The 13,923-nt window shown below is 39.2% G+C and overlaps 1 protein-coding gene across 4 annotated transcripts in view; it reads right to left on the reverse strand.

Annotated features, from left to right (window-relative positions):
* Nucleotides 1-6,322, reverse strand: part of sbno1 (strawberry notch homolog 1 (Drosophila)) — a 30,446-nt gene extending 24,124 nt beyond the window's left edge. For 2 of the 4 annotated variants that reach the window (XM_039771994.1, XM_039771990.1), the window contains exon 1: nt 5,881-6,322. The gene's annotated coding sequence lies outside the window, so the exon portion shown is untranslated. Of the gene's footprint in view, nt 1-5,563 lie in introns of all 4 variants that reach the window. The other 2 variants (XM_039771992.1, XM_039771991.1) reach the window with 2 other exon arrangements.
* Nucleotides 6,323-13,923: the final 7,601 nt, after the last annotated feature.

Raw genomic sequence — 13,923 nt, forward strand, 5'->3', positions numbered from 1 at the left:
ATTACCTAGGGCAAAATATCAGACTGGGACTGCTGCTTTATCTTTAGCAAAAATGAAGAAAACCTCAGACTTGGGTAATCTGGTATGCATTTGGAGGGGATAATAACTTCTGTTATAAAATTTATCGAGCTTCTGCAAAGAGCTAAATTTACTATTTTAACAAAGAAAGCAAAATCTAAAAATATATAGTGTGAATAAAGCACAAAGTCTCTCTCCCTATACAACACCTCTGAGCCCTCCACCTGACAATCCTAAATAAATAACCCTCCGTACAAACCACCAACATCACCGGCCATAGTGACAACAGGCAACACTGAAGTACAAAGTGGACAACTACTTAAAGTTCATAGCTGGGCACACTTAATTAGACATCAAGTTAAAAACATGCTTCAATGTATATTGCCAAATTTTAATGCTATGTTTTTCACGAACAGAAATTTAAATTGATCATTTCTGATTTGACAGTCTATCAAATGTTATACAAGGTCCTGAAATTTTAAAGTCACACCTCAGAACGCATCCACTTCTCAATTCTAAATTTCAATTTTGCTGAACTGTCCATTCATTACTATTTCACAGTGTCATGACAATACACTCTGCACTTTAGAATAGGGAAGTTCTTGACATGTTAGCCTTCAAATCCCCTGTTAAAACACTGTGCACTGTCTTGTGAAATGTCCACTGTCGTGGCACTTATCTGGAATATTCCATTTATCTGTCTTAGCCTTAGAGTTTTAATAAGACATTGTGCTAACCACTTGATTCACGGTTTGTAGGACAGTGGTATTTCTGAAAATAAATAATTAAGGAAAAAATAAATAGGTTATCCAAAAACCTAACTGGATCCCAAAAATACCAATTTAAACCTATCAGGATACCTGTGAGGGGAAAAAAATGGACAAAGACTAGCCCTAAAAAGCACTTTAAGAAGGTCTTCACTATTAAAAGTTATTATTTAATATAAATAACCACTGTAAAGATTTAGATACCAGTGCCACAGCGGGACTCTTTCAGAATCCCTCAAGACTATGTATGCCTCACTCAATTATTCATCAGCTTCTAGGAAAAGTGTCACTTTCACTTTCATGTTCAGCAAAATAAAACGCAGTTAAGATGTCACCCAGCCAGTATTAGATCAAACAGACAATGTAAGATTAACACTATACAACATTTTATCTTCCATAAAGCTAACGAAAAAATTCAAATGTGGTTTATAGTATTGTATTTTAAGGAGATTTTCCACATTTGGCAATTTATCAGAATAATTGTTTTATCATCAACATAAATATATTGGATATCAGAATTAAGCTAGAGGTGTCAGCAGTGAAGAAAAAAGGTAGAACAAATGAAATTAAATTACCCATTATGGAAGATACACTTGGGATATTCCAAAATGTAAACTCAAGATTGGTATTAGTAAAGCAGACAGCCTAAGATCACTCATTTTACTGCACATATCACCTCCTTTGATAAAATAAAAAACTACTTAATCAAATAAGGAAAAGCACTGGCCTGTACCACATAACACAAGCCAGGCATCTCATCACTAAACAGCAGCAGTTAGCTGCCAATACGCAAGCGGTGATCAGCAGGCTTTTCTTACCACAGTTTGGCCTGAGGTTCTTTGGGCTTTTGGGAATGAAGAAGTTAATCCTAAACCAAGTGTTGCCATGCAACCTACCATTTATAGAATGACTAGATTTCACAGATACAATGGACATTTCAAAAGCATTCAGTCGCAAGAAAAACCTTCATTTCAAATGTAAGAATTCACTTTAGCGGCTGACCAATTTAAAATGAAAAACAGTACAAGAAGATGGGCTACTCCTCCATTATACATGAAAGGAGTGAAGAAGCTGTCAGCATTCCTGCACTGTACTCCCTTGTACTTGGCTGCAACAATGATTTTACATTTAATTACATTCATGCCTTCCTTTTATTGTAGAAATGTTCACTGAAAATCCTAAATAGACATAAAAATGCAGTTTTTACAGAAGCTCAAGAGAATATTATAATAATGAAATCACAACCCCTGAAACAAACATGCAAGAATAAAAAAAAATAAAAAAAATCTACATATATTTTGCGTTACATAGAATGATGAAACCTTAAGTAGTTTCTAATATGTTATATAATTTACATTGTGAGAAGGAAGCTTTATAATTAAGGACAAATTATATTACATCATAAAAATGCCACAAGATGAACTTCCAAACATACACCAAAACTAACTCCAAAATTAACTGGATGAACAATTATTTTATTCACCACATTTAACCCCCAACAGATAGAGAGATGGAACTTTATTTATTGCCTGGCTTTTTACAGAGGCTCAATCAATAAATAATATGACAAAAAAACACAACTACCTTCAATATATGCCAGAATGACTGGAAAAAAATTTAATTAAAATAAAGAAAAACTGATTTTGCAGCAACAGTCTCGGGGAGGCATACAACTATAGGAGTCCCAGCAGCGTTTCCTTACACGTGTCTGCTGAATAGTTTCAATGGCTGCAAGTTCTCAGTGTTGGTGTGTCTCAGAGAGGATGTGCAGCATTGTTCACAACGGCTAAAAACCACATGGGGACAAAGACTCAACCTAAATTGGAAAGGGACATCTCTATCACATCTGCCTCAGAGACTAAAAAGGTTCATTTTATTAATTCCATTCTACTACCTCTGTCACTTTTAACAATCCATACCATATAACAAGCTAGCCTGTTTGAATCCATTTTATTAAAAACAGCCCAAATAAAAAAAACCAAAAGCAGATCATTGAGGGCTAAAAAAGAAACCCGTTTTACCAGCTCTCGTGTAAGCCATCTAAGCCGATTTCTTAAGTATCCATTCCACTTTTTCTTATAGTACATGGAAAATATATTAGAAAAACATGGCCAAATATCTTAAAAATAAAGCAAAACTTTATTAATATTAAGGCAAATACTGAGTGTTTGGGGAGAGAAAGAACACAATAATAACTGAACCACGAGTCACAGAAAACTGAGGAGGACAAAAGTGCAAGTCATCACTCGTAATCTTGAAACATTATCTATTATATTATTGAAACCTTATGTTATATTACATATTTAATACTGCAAATAAAAAGCTAGCATGTTTGAATCCATCCAAAGAGACCTCCAATATTAGGGAAACAGTTACAGATCTTTTATTTCCAACTGGAGCACATGCAGGTGAAGTGACTTGCTCAGGGTCACACAGTGTCATCAACAGCGGGATGTGAACCCACACCTTTATGGTTTGAAGGGAAAAGCCTTAACAAGACAAATCCATAGATGGTCTTGCATGAATTGCATGTGTGAGGTCTGCCCACGGATTTTAAGTTCTATTCAAGTCTGGGGATAGCAAAGGTCATTCCATAAAGCTCAAGAAAGTTTGTGGTTAATTTAAAATGTGATCACCAACCTAGTAGCAAAGGGGACTGTCAAGCCAAGATACCTGATGATGCATGGTGTGACAATGGAAATAAAGCCTGACTGACCATCATATTTGCTTTGCTATGTCCATGCTACTGAACGCCTTTCTCTAAGAAAATGTTAAAAGTGATTCTCCATGTCAAAAATTAAGAACTACTACATTTCCTTAACCTGTACAGCCGTGTAAAAATAAAACACAAGCAGCTCTTCGCCCAGTGCTAACAAAGCTTAATTTTATAAAGTCTTGTGTAGAATAACTATCCAGATGGCTTAAATACCCATTCTGCTTTTTCTTATGGGATACAAAAAAAATATACAGGGCGAGTCAAAATTATTTTAACACTAATAGTACTGCTATGAATATACTTGTATACAATTTATGTGTGACATATTGTACATGTGTTGAACAAGATGGAGAACAGGTTGAGACATTCCTGTAAATCACCTTGCACATACCAAGTATGTTTTGTGAATAAATTGTTTCCGCCATTCAAATGTTAACATAATTTTCACTCACCCTGTATATGATACACAGTCTGGTTTCTTATGGGATACACAAAATATATTTGATACATAGATAGTCTGTCCATCCTTCCACAAGCCGAAAAATCTTAATAAATATATTCACCAGAGCAACAAAAAAAAAAATTACAAATAAAAACAAACACTATAACTTGTGACATGTCATTCAAAGTGAAGCATTTTGCTGCTGGTATAATAAAGCAGCTCCAGTAAGATTTCCTGACACACTGATGCTGAATGATTTGTTGCAGTGTCAGCGTCTCACAGAAAGGATGTGCAACATTGTTCATAACAGAACTCAGTTTTGTCTTCACTCCTTCCCTACTATCTCCAGATGGTTCAGAGTGTGCCCCATAACTGAGCCTGCCTTTAAAATTAGCTCCCAGATTCAGTGGGCCTCTCCTGAAGTGATGTTACCAGCCCAGCACACCATGGCATACAAAACCAAAATAAATAAATAAATCAATCGCACAGACCATCAGACAGTTGTAGAGGATGTGAAGGATGTCAATACTCGCATTAAGGTGACACCGTCTACCAAGAAAAAGATGAAGAACAAATGTGCTCTGCCCTTTCTGCTGGAAATCATCTCTGTTACAAAATGAGTCCAACCTGTCACTGATGTGGTCTCCAAGACACTTGTAGCAGTGCACCAGCTCTACATTCACTCCTTGAACAATGACTGGACATACAGGCTCCGTGGTGCAGTGAATGTCAATATTATTTTCCTTGGTTTTTCATATGTTAAGTTGTAGACAATTCTTTCTGCATCAAGAAACAAAGTTCTCCGCCTGACGCCTCTACTAAGTCACGTCCCCCTTATCGATAATAGCCCACAAGCACAAAATCGTCTGGGAACTTTTGCAAGTGACATCACCCGATGCAAGGTTCTTTAGTCTAATGTACACTGAAAGAAGGGTAAGGAAGACAGGATCATTCCTTTGGTACTCCAGTGTTGCTCACATCAGAACCATAAACAAAGTCCTTGAATAAAACAAAATTTAAACGTAGTACTTAGCCAGATTCTAAGTGTTAAGGGGTGAGTGAGATCACACAAAGACAACTGAAACCCGAGTGACGAGAAATGTGCAAACTCGTCGCTTTTGAACATGAAATGCGCCCCTTCTATAGGGCCTTTCGATCCTTCTAAAGCGTAAAAGACTGGACTTGGCGACCCGGCGACCTTGGTGCTTCAAGCGCCCGCCACACTCTCGTCGCTAGGCCACACCATGAGGCTCCAAGCGAGTCATTCGTAACCGCCAGACAAACACGTGTTGGGGTCATAAACTTCCGGGTGCTGCTGGCCATGGCTACGTAATGTTTATTAGCAAGAGTGCTCAAAGAGCGATCGGGATGGACAAGCCAAAAATGACAAATCTGAACAAACAACAAAAGTGTTTAATTAAAGATTAAGTGTGAAAATGGGAGCTGATCTGCTGATTATCCAGCTTGTTACGAACATACGGATCGCTCCCTGAAGAACCATTCCACAACAAATGAATTCAACCATCATTATTAAAAGGAATCAAAATCAGTTAGATAAATGTTAACGGCGAATAATGTTAGGACGACGAAATATCAGAGGTGAATCGGTTCGATACTTACCTACCGGTCGATACGCAGCCCCGCGATGTGAACTCTAACAGCGCCGTAACAGCACAGAGCACACGCAGTCCTCAAGGAGGCATTTAAAACACGAACCTCCCGTACAAACAGACGGCACGTCGGTGACAATCCCGAATGTTAAGCCGTGCTGCTCAAGTTCACGACTGATTTCGACACCGCCTCCATCAACCCGGTTTCCAGAATGAGCTCTGCTAAAGCCTCACACCTTCGCCCTGTTCTGCTCAGTCACCGTAACAGCAGTCAAACAAAAAAGGCGACTTAGTGTGCGCTTCTCGTCACGCAGGCCTTATTATTACCTATTTCCTCAACGGCCGGGACTCTCCTGCGGTTAAATGTGTGTTTTTCTTCCCCCTCGCTCTCGGGTTTCACCTTGCCCGACTCACTTTTCCTCTTCCCGGCCTCCGATCTCCAGCCCTGCGCTGCTCGATTGTCGGGGTGGGGGGGTGGCTCTCGATCTCTGCGCTCTGCCTTTCTAGCCAGCTGTCGCCATCTTTACCGAGCGGCCGCCGCCGCGTGTGGGTCACGTGACGCACGCCCCCTACAGCAAACGGTTCGAGAAACCAACAGCCGGCTGCTTTTCCGCTCTTCAGGCAACCTTCGTCGACAACCGAATGTTTTGCTCCAATTGACTCGGCGGGAAAAGAAAGTTGCGGTGGAAAACATTTCTTTAATTTTTAAAATACGTTCGCCGAAAGCCGCGAAGTAAGCCATCTGTCACGTGGCTACGACGTCACCTGCAACGGAAGTGACGAAGAATCGGGAGGTGGGACGACTGCTAGGGCATTGTGGGAAGAAATGTGGCCTCAGGTGAACGCCATCTTGAGAAGGTATATGAGGCCTGTTTGGTTTATTTATGACAGGAGAGCTACAGTGGCTGCAGGCTTTCATTCTAACCATTTCCTTAATTAGTCAGTACTTTTTGCAACTAATTAACTTTTTTTGACTCATTTTTAATTGACTTTCTTTTTAAGACTCAGACCTCTTAATTGTGTCTTTTTTCCTTTACTATTGACCAATCAAAATGAGATATAAATCGAGCCAACATATGACCAGCTAACCTGTGTCCATCATAAAATACCTGAAAATAAAGAAAAGTGAGCATCACATTTTGACAGTGCTCCTAGAAAAAACAAAGTCTGAATTACTGTAAGCCACCTTTACCTTAATTCGGGGTGTTCATAAGAAATGTAATGATTTACTTTATGAAGTAGACTACATAATAATCAGTAATACTGATAGTTGTTTCAGATATTTGATATTAAATTGTGTGCTTCAATTTCAATTATTAAAGCCTAAATATTCTCAATTGTAGCAGATATTTGTCTTTTTTCACCCTCTGATAGAGGTCCATACAGAGCTAGATATCCTCTGCATGCCTATATTTTCAATCCCCATTTTTACAAAGTTTTCTGAAAAGGAGTAACTTTGATCCCTCATATTCCATTAGGGGACAGCTGATGTGGCCTGCACAACTTCAAGTCCTTTTGGTCATTTTTGCTGAAGACACCTGTTGGTTTACTGTTTATCATAAAGGTGGTATATCCTGAACCTCATTCATAAATTACCTAAACATGAGTGCTTTTTGAGTCTAGCAGTCCCAAAATCCCAAAAAGCTCAACATCTTGCATAACTAGTTATCAAGATGACTTGTACTGCATATCATATGTTTAGGGGTGGAGGAGTGGGGTTCTTGTATAAAAAAAATAGAGTGATTTTAAATTGTTCACCAATATTTCTTATGAACACAATATCTGAAATAAAGAAAGGGGGAGTTTCTTCGGTAATATTGATATTATTCTGCTCAGATCCGCAAAACAGTCTGACAGTGCACTTAGAAAAAAGGAAATTAACAATTTTGGAAATATGCTGCTGCGACAGAATACGAGCGCCAACAACCCATGGAATTAAATAACAGCGTTATAATTAACAACAAGAATCGGCGTCAACTAAAGAAACTGGCTGGAGTAAAATCAGTTGAATTGGAGGCCCTGACATACAGTAGGAGGTCATCTGTTGACTAACTTCACAACTTAGTTAAAAAAGAAAGAAGCAATTCAGATGACTTAGACTTCAAGGAAAGGAAATTAAAATGAAGGAAAACAAAGTCAATTAGCAGCAAAAACTGATCACCGATTAAGAAACTGACAGGAAGGAAAACCTGCAGCCTCTGCGGCCTTCCAGGATGTGAGCTGGACACTGCTAAATTTATGGGAGAACCAGGCGAAATGACCATTAACCGTTTCAATACATCAAATGGACGATGTTTAGATTAAAGTGAGATTTTTCCAATTGGCAGTTTTACTGGATGGCATTGTGGTGTATTCAGAACATAATATTGTGCTTATTTAGTTCTGTGAAATTTTCACCTATACTGTAGCGAATTTTGGTGTGGAGTTTGTTAAATTCTCCCCATGTTTGTATATATATATAATTTTTTTTGGATACTGTTTCCCGCCCACATCTCAAAGTCACCATGTATGTGGGCTCTTTGATTAACTGGTGTCCTGCTCGGGGCTGGCCCCTGCTTGTAAACAGTACTGCTGGTATAGCCTCCAGCCTGCCATGACACAGAACTGTATCAGCGGTTTAAAAACAAATGGAGAAAAAGGATATTTTAGGGCTCTTTTATTATACTGACATCTCTATCCATGGTGGATTACAATGTTTGTGAGAGAATTGGTTACATTTCTTTTATTTATTTTGCAATTAGAGCACAAGCAGGTGAAATAAATCGCTCAGGGTCACACAATGTCAGTAGGGGGATTTGAACCCACAACTTCAGAGTCTGCAGGCTAAGACCTTAGCCACCACACCACACTGTCTGCTTTTTATGCTGTTTTGTTATGATAATACATGAGCAGTTCAACCTCTACATTACAGTCAATGATAAACTATCACACAGTTTAAACAATGAATGCACACGATTGCTGTACATAAAATGTAACAAATAAAAAAGTCCCCCCTGCTTGAAAAATCTAACCCAGATTACTGATAATTATTTACATAAAAGGATTACATTTCAGTTTCTTGTTAAACGTTCAGCAATAAATGTACCATTAACAAAAACATTTAAGGCAAGTGCTGTCGATATATCAATGTGACACTGCTGTAATAATCCTGCATGTCTGACCAGTAACATTTTATTCCAATACCCTTGAGATGCACACCATTCATTGATCGGTTTGACACTTAATTTGTAGTATGCAAAAATAAGGAAACAGTGGTCAGTTTAAACAGAGATCACCTGAAAAGACAAAGAAAAACGTTTCATTTGAGGAAAACTTTCTCCGAGTAATACATTAGATGATGGTACCTTGAACGATGCTGTTATCGATTGCTGCCTGCTTGTGTTACAGTTCTTAGTTGCTCATGGTTGGCACTCTTTTCATCCTTCTAGAATATGTTACACAATCCATGTGAAAGCATGTATTACTTCAACTGCTTGGCCATATATGTTATTTTCTTTGTTTTTCACCCTCTGTGGTTCAGTCTATTCTCTTATTTTTGAGGGGTGACAGGGCTTCTGACAGATTCTTCAGTGTTGTCGAAATAATTTAGTTGAAAATTACCAAAAAAATAAGGCCGCCATTTGGCACACATCTGAACTTTAGTGCGCTTTATTTAAACATCATATTACAAGTGACACAACACTGGGAGGAACAAAGATACAGCACTTTCTGTGCTGTGCCATCACCAGTGCCCAGGTTTCACTTATCCTTTAACTGTACTTTCAGAATGTGTTGTTATGGCAACTTGGGCATTGCTTCAAAACAAACCAACTTGAATGTTGCCATGACAGCTGAACAGAGCAATGAAAGTCAAACTAAATCATGCAGACATGTTCTTTTATTATTCTCCTGTACTGCAAGTTTCATAGCCATTGTGATCTGAAAGTGTGTGCATTGTTATTTATACATACTGCATTCACTCAGACTGTGTAGCTGTCTATTATATGTGCCTTCTCTATCTATCTATCTATCTATCTATCTATCTATCTATCTATCTATCTATCTATCTATCTATCTATCTATCTATCTGCTGTGCCTTACATAACAATTTATTGTTTTTGTCTATCTATCTATTCGATATATCTAGTAGGCCTGTTTTTCAAAATGATCTATTATGTAGCACCTGTAATATCTACTAACCTACTATCTTATTGTGCCTATCTATCTATCTATCTATCTATCTATCTATCTATCTATCTATCTATCTATCTATCTATCTATCTATCTATCTATCTGTCTGTCTGTCTATGAAACAGGACTCAAAGAGTGAAAGTCCATGGTTGTCTTTCTGACATGCTGTCCTCATCCTCAGGGCTCTGTTCTTTTGCCATCATTGTACATCCTCTACACTAATGGTTGTCACAGTCACTTTGAAAGCAGGTTCATCCTAAATCTGCTAATGACTCAGAGACTTTATGCCTCCATAAAGTGAATGACACCAGTTGTACTCCAATGATAGGTGATTTTTTTTTAACTCATGTGATGAGTCTTTTCTACACTTAAACTCTGGAACTCACTACCTACTGAGCTTAGAAATATCGAATATTTTCAACCTTCAAATGTAAACTCCATCTTGTTTAAAATGGCCTTTTCTCAAAGTGACTTTGTCTGGTTTTAATTTTCATATTTTCTATTTTTACTGATGTTTTAAGTTTTGTTTATAATGTGTTTTTTATTTATTGTTTGTTCGGTGTCCTTGAGTGCTTAGAAAGGCGCCTTGAATAAATGTAATGTATTATTATTATTATTATTATTATTATTATTAATAAACAAGGTACTAAAAATAATGTTTAGTAGAAAATACCATTCACCTACCAGAAAAAGTCTTCAAAGACCAAGCAGTGAAGACTGTGGACAGTTATAAATATCTGTGGGCAATCAGAGACTCAAAGCTGACTTTTTAGGAAACACAGAAGGCCATCTGGAAAAAGAGACAGCAGCACATCTACTGCTTAAAGGAAGGTGAGTCTTTAGTATGATTCTTATCATTATGTCAGTCAGTCAGTCACTTTCCAAACAGCTATATCCTAACACAGAGTCATGGGGGTCTGCTGGAACCAATCCCAGCCAACACAGGGCACAAGGCAGGAACAAACCCTGGGCAGGGTGCCAGCCCACCGCAGGACACACACACACACACACAACAAGCACACACTTGGGACAATTTAAGATTGCCAATGAAGCTAACACTCTTTTATACTTATTGTATTGAGTTGGTCTTTACTTATGTTCTGCTGGCCTGGCTTGGAAATCTTAATGTCAACAACAAAAACAAGACATATCAAATTGTAAAATCTCAGGTCATTTTCTAACCTGCTTAATCCAGGCCAGGGTTGCGTGGGGTGTGTTTGAAGCCTATCCCAGCTAGCATAGAGTGCAAGGAAGGTACAAGTCCAGAATAGGGACAATTAGAGGACACCCACATAGACTCAGCGATAACATACAAACTCCACAATGAGGACCCAGGATGTGAACCCTGGTCTCCTCACTGCAAAGCAGCAGTGCAACAATGTGCCACATGCCACCTTAATTGTAAAATGGATCAGTGAAAAATCAAGGAAGGTTTCAACAGTCCAGTCTCACAGACCTGTTTAACACGCAGGCATTATGTAAAGCAGAGACAGGACTCGCCCACTGCATTCTCTATTTCAGTTGATGCCCGCATGTCACATGTTCTGAGGGTAAAACAGCAACTGGTTCAAAAACTTCTTCATTCCAACTAATAATCTTCTAAATAAGTTCAACTTTAATGAACATCCTCAGGCTTAAATCATAGGCTGAACAGTTAGCATTTGCATCAGTCATCAGTCAAGTCTTAGTGTTGGATAAATTTTTATGTGTAATATTTTTGGACTAAATTTTACCATATGTACCTACTGCTCTATTACATTTATTTGTACTAAGTTTAATTTTGATGGCTGTGTTCTTCATTGATGTGTTTTTAATGTTATGTTGTGGTCTCTCGGTAAAACCTGATGACAAACCAAATTTCTCTCTTGGGATAATAAAACTGAATCTATTTTGTTATCTGTCGATCTATCTACAGCTGTGTTTCATCTTATTCGTAAGGTTTTTCTTTATATATATATATCATCTTAAAGGCCTTGATTACAGGCATTGGCTTTCTTGTCACTGTAGCCCCTTAGCTGTGGCCTAATGACAATATAGTTCATGTTACTTTTATTCATCCACCCACATATGTCAGTGAGACCAGCGGTGAGTGAAGTGACAGGCAATCAGAGCTGGGCACTGAACAAGCACTCGTGTGATCTTTATATGTAGTGCCCACCCCAGCATGCTTTCAAAGTGTTGGCAAGTGACTCACTTAGAATGACACACTGAGTCCATGATGCTGACTAAGGTGGTGACTTTGTAATAAATAGTAGCTTTTTAGGCATAAAATCATGTCCATACAGAACCTGACATAACCTGTCACTGAGTTAGCGGATTTACCCAGCTTCTTAAAAGAATTTCTAAAGATTCAACATAGAGGTATCTGGGCTGAAGCTCATTAAATGTAGCTTGTGAGAGGTAAGACATATCCATCCACCCATTATCTAACCCGCTATACCCTAACTACAGGGTCACAGGGGTCTGCTGGAGCCAATCCCAGTCAACACAGGGTGCAAGACAAGAAACAAACCCCGGGCAGGGCATCAGCCCACCGCAGGGCATGCGCACACACTAGGGACAATTTAGGATCGCCAATGCACCTAACCTGCATGTCTTTGGACTGTGGAAGGAAACCCACACAGACATGGGAAGAACATGCAAACTATATGCAGGGAGGACCCGGGAAGCGAACCCGGGTCTCTTAAATGTGAGGCAGCAGCACTACCCGCTGCGCAACCGTGCCACCCTAAGACATATCCTATGAACCAAATTTAAAACTGAGTACATTGATATTTGAGGTTTATAGGTGAAAAAATTTCCATTTTTGAAACTAGTATCCCAAAGGAAAAGACAGGATAATGAAAGATCCTGAGACCACTGAGGCATAAGGGCTAGAGGTTGAACTGTACGTAACAATGAATGGTCGAAGTGAAACAGGATTTCTGAAAGGAGAAAAGCAGCTGGCAAGAGAGAGGAGTGAGCCATAGAGTAAAGGAGATATAAGGCAGGACCCTGCAGAGTAATAAAAAAAGGTGGAAGAGGGAATACCAAAGCCAGGGTGAAGACTTCGGAATGATTGGAGGCACAAATCCCCAAACAGATCACCCAACGTACCAATGCTACACTGCATCCAGGCAGACAGAAAACATGGGTGACTACCTACTAGCAATGTGGGCTTATTAAGGGCAGGGAAGTGTATGTGCTAATTGGGTACGCTGCCCAACTTCCTTTCAGTTTTACTTCAGATGTTTATACCATATGCCATAATGGGCCCCAGGCAAAGCCTGGCTGTCCTACGACTTGAATTTGCACCTAAAATTGAATTTATTTTTTTTAAGGGAGTGCAATTGCAGACTTGATAACTGGGAGGGAAGAAGAGTTTAAGTTGATGTAACACAAAAGCCAAGTGGTATAATTCTAAATCTGAAAGTAAGACCCCTATCCCCAAGTATCTAGTCCCTTTTAGAGTGATCATCAACCAAGATATTTTACAGATTTGTGTCTTTTTTGTATTGGTAGGTGTTGTGACTGACTGACTTTTTCCCCTTTCCAATTTGACACATTTCCTTTAAGCTAAACTGCCATATACCTTCAAATTAGTGACTCACTCCATGTGTGCAAACCTCTGGAAATCACCTGAGCTGACACTCTGAAAGGTGTAGCTTTGTAAAAGAATGTGAGATATGTGTGTGCTGCTTGGGATGATAAAGGAAGAGTGTAATTCACGAGACACATTCTTGGAGGAATTCACCCAAACTTCCATTTTGAAACATAGCTAATTTAGGTCAGATGATGTTTCTTTAAGTGACATGCATTTAAATATTATAAAATCTACATAGTAAAAACATAAAAATTTAAGTGATTTGACAAACTAGAGGAGATCATTCACATCAGGTGTGGCGGGCGGCCACGGCCATTACCAGGCCAGGATGCCAGCTGGAAGGAAGGAAAGAGCATCTGCAAGGCACTACCTTCCTCAGGACACTAGAGGGCAGCCCTCCTGGGCGACTGTTGAACCACAGATTCCTGCAGGGCACGCTGGGAGTTAGAGTTTGGCATAGCCCTGTTGGGTTCCGTGGGGGCCACCAGGGGGTAATGCAGAGCCCTACATTGGGCTTTCACCACACCTGGGAGTGATTACAGGTCTGATTGACGGGCCACGTGGAACACTCCCAGGAGCAGCTTAAAAGGAGCCGCCTTACTCCATTCGGGGAGCCA

Source organism: Polypterus senegalus, chromosome 12, assembly GCF_016835505.1.
Source record: "Polypterus senegalus isolate Bchr_013 chromosome 12, ASM1683550v1, whole genome shotgun sequence".
In the NCBI taxonomy this organism is placed as follows: domain Eukaryota; kingdom Metazoa; phylum Chordata; class Cladistia; order Polypteriformes; family Polypteridae; genus Polypterus; species Polypterus senegalus.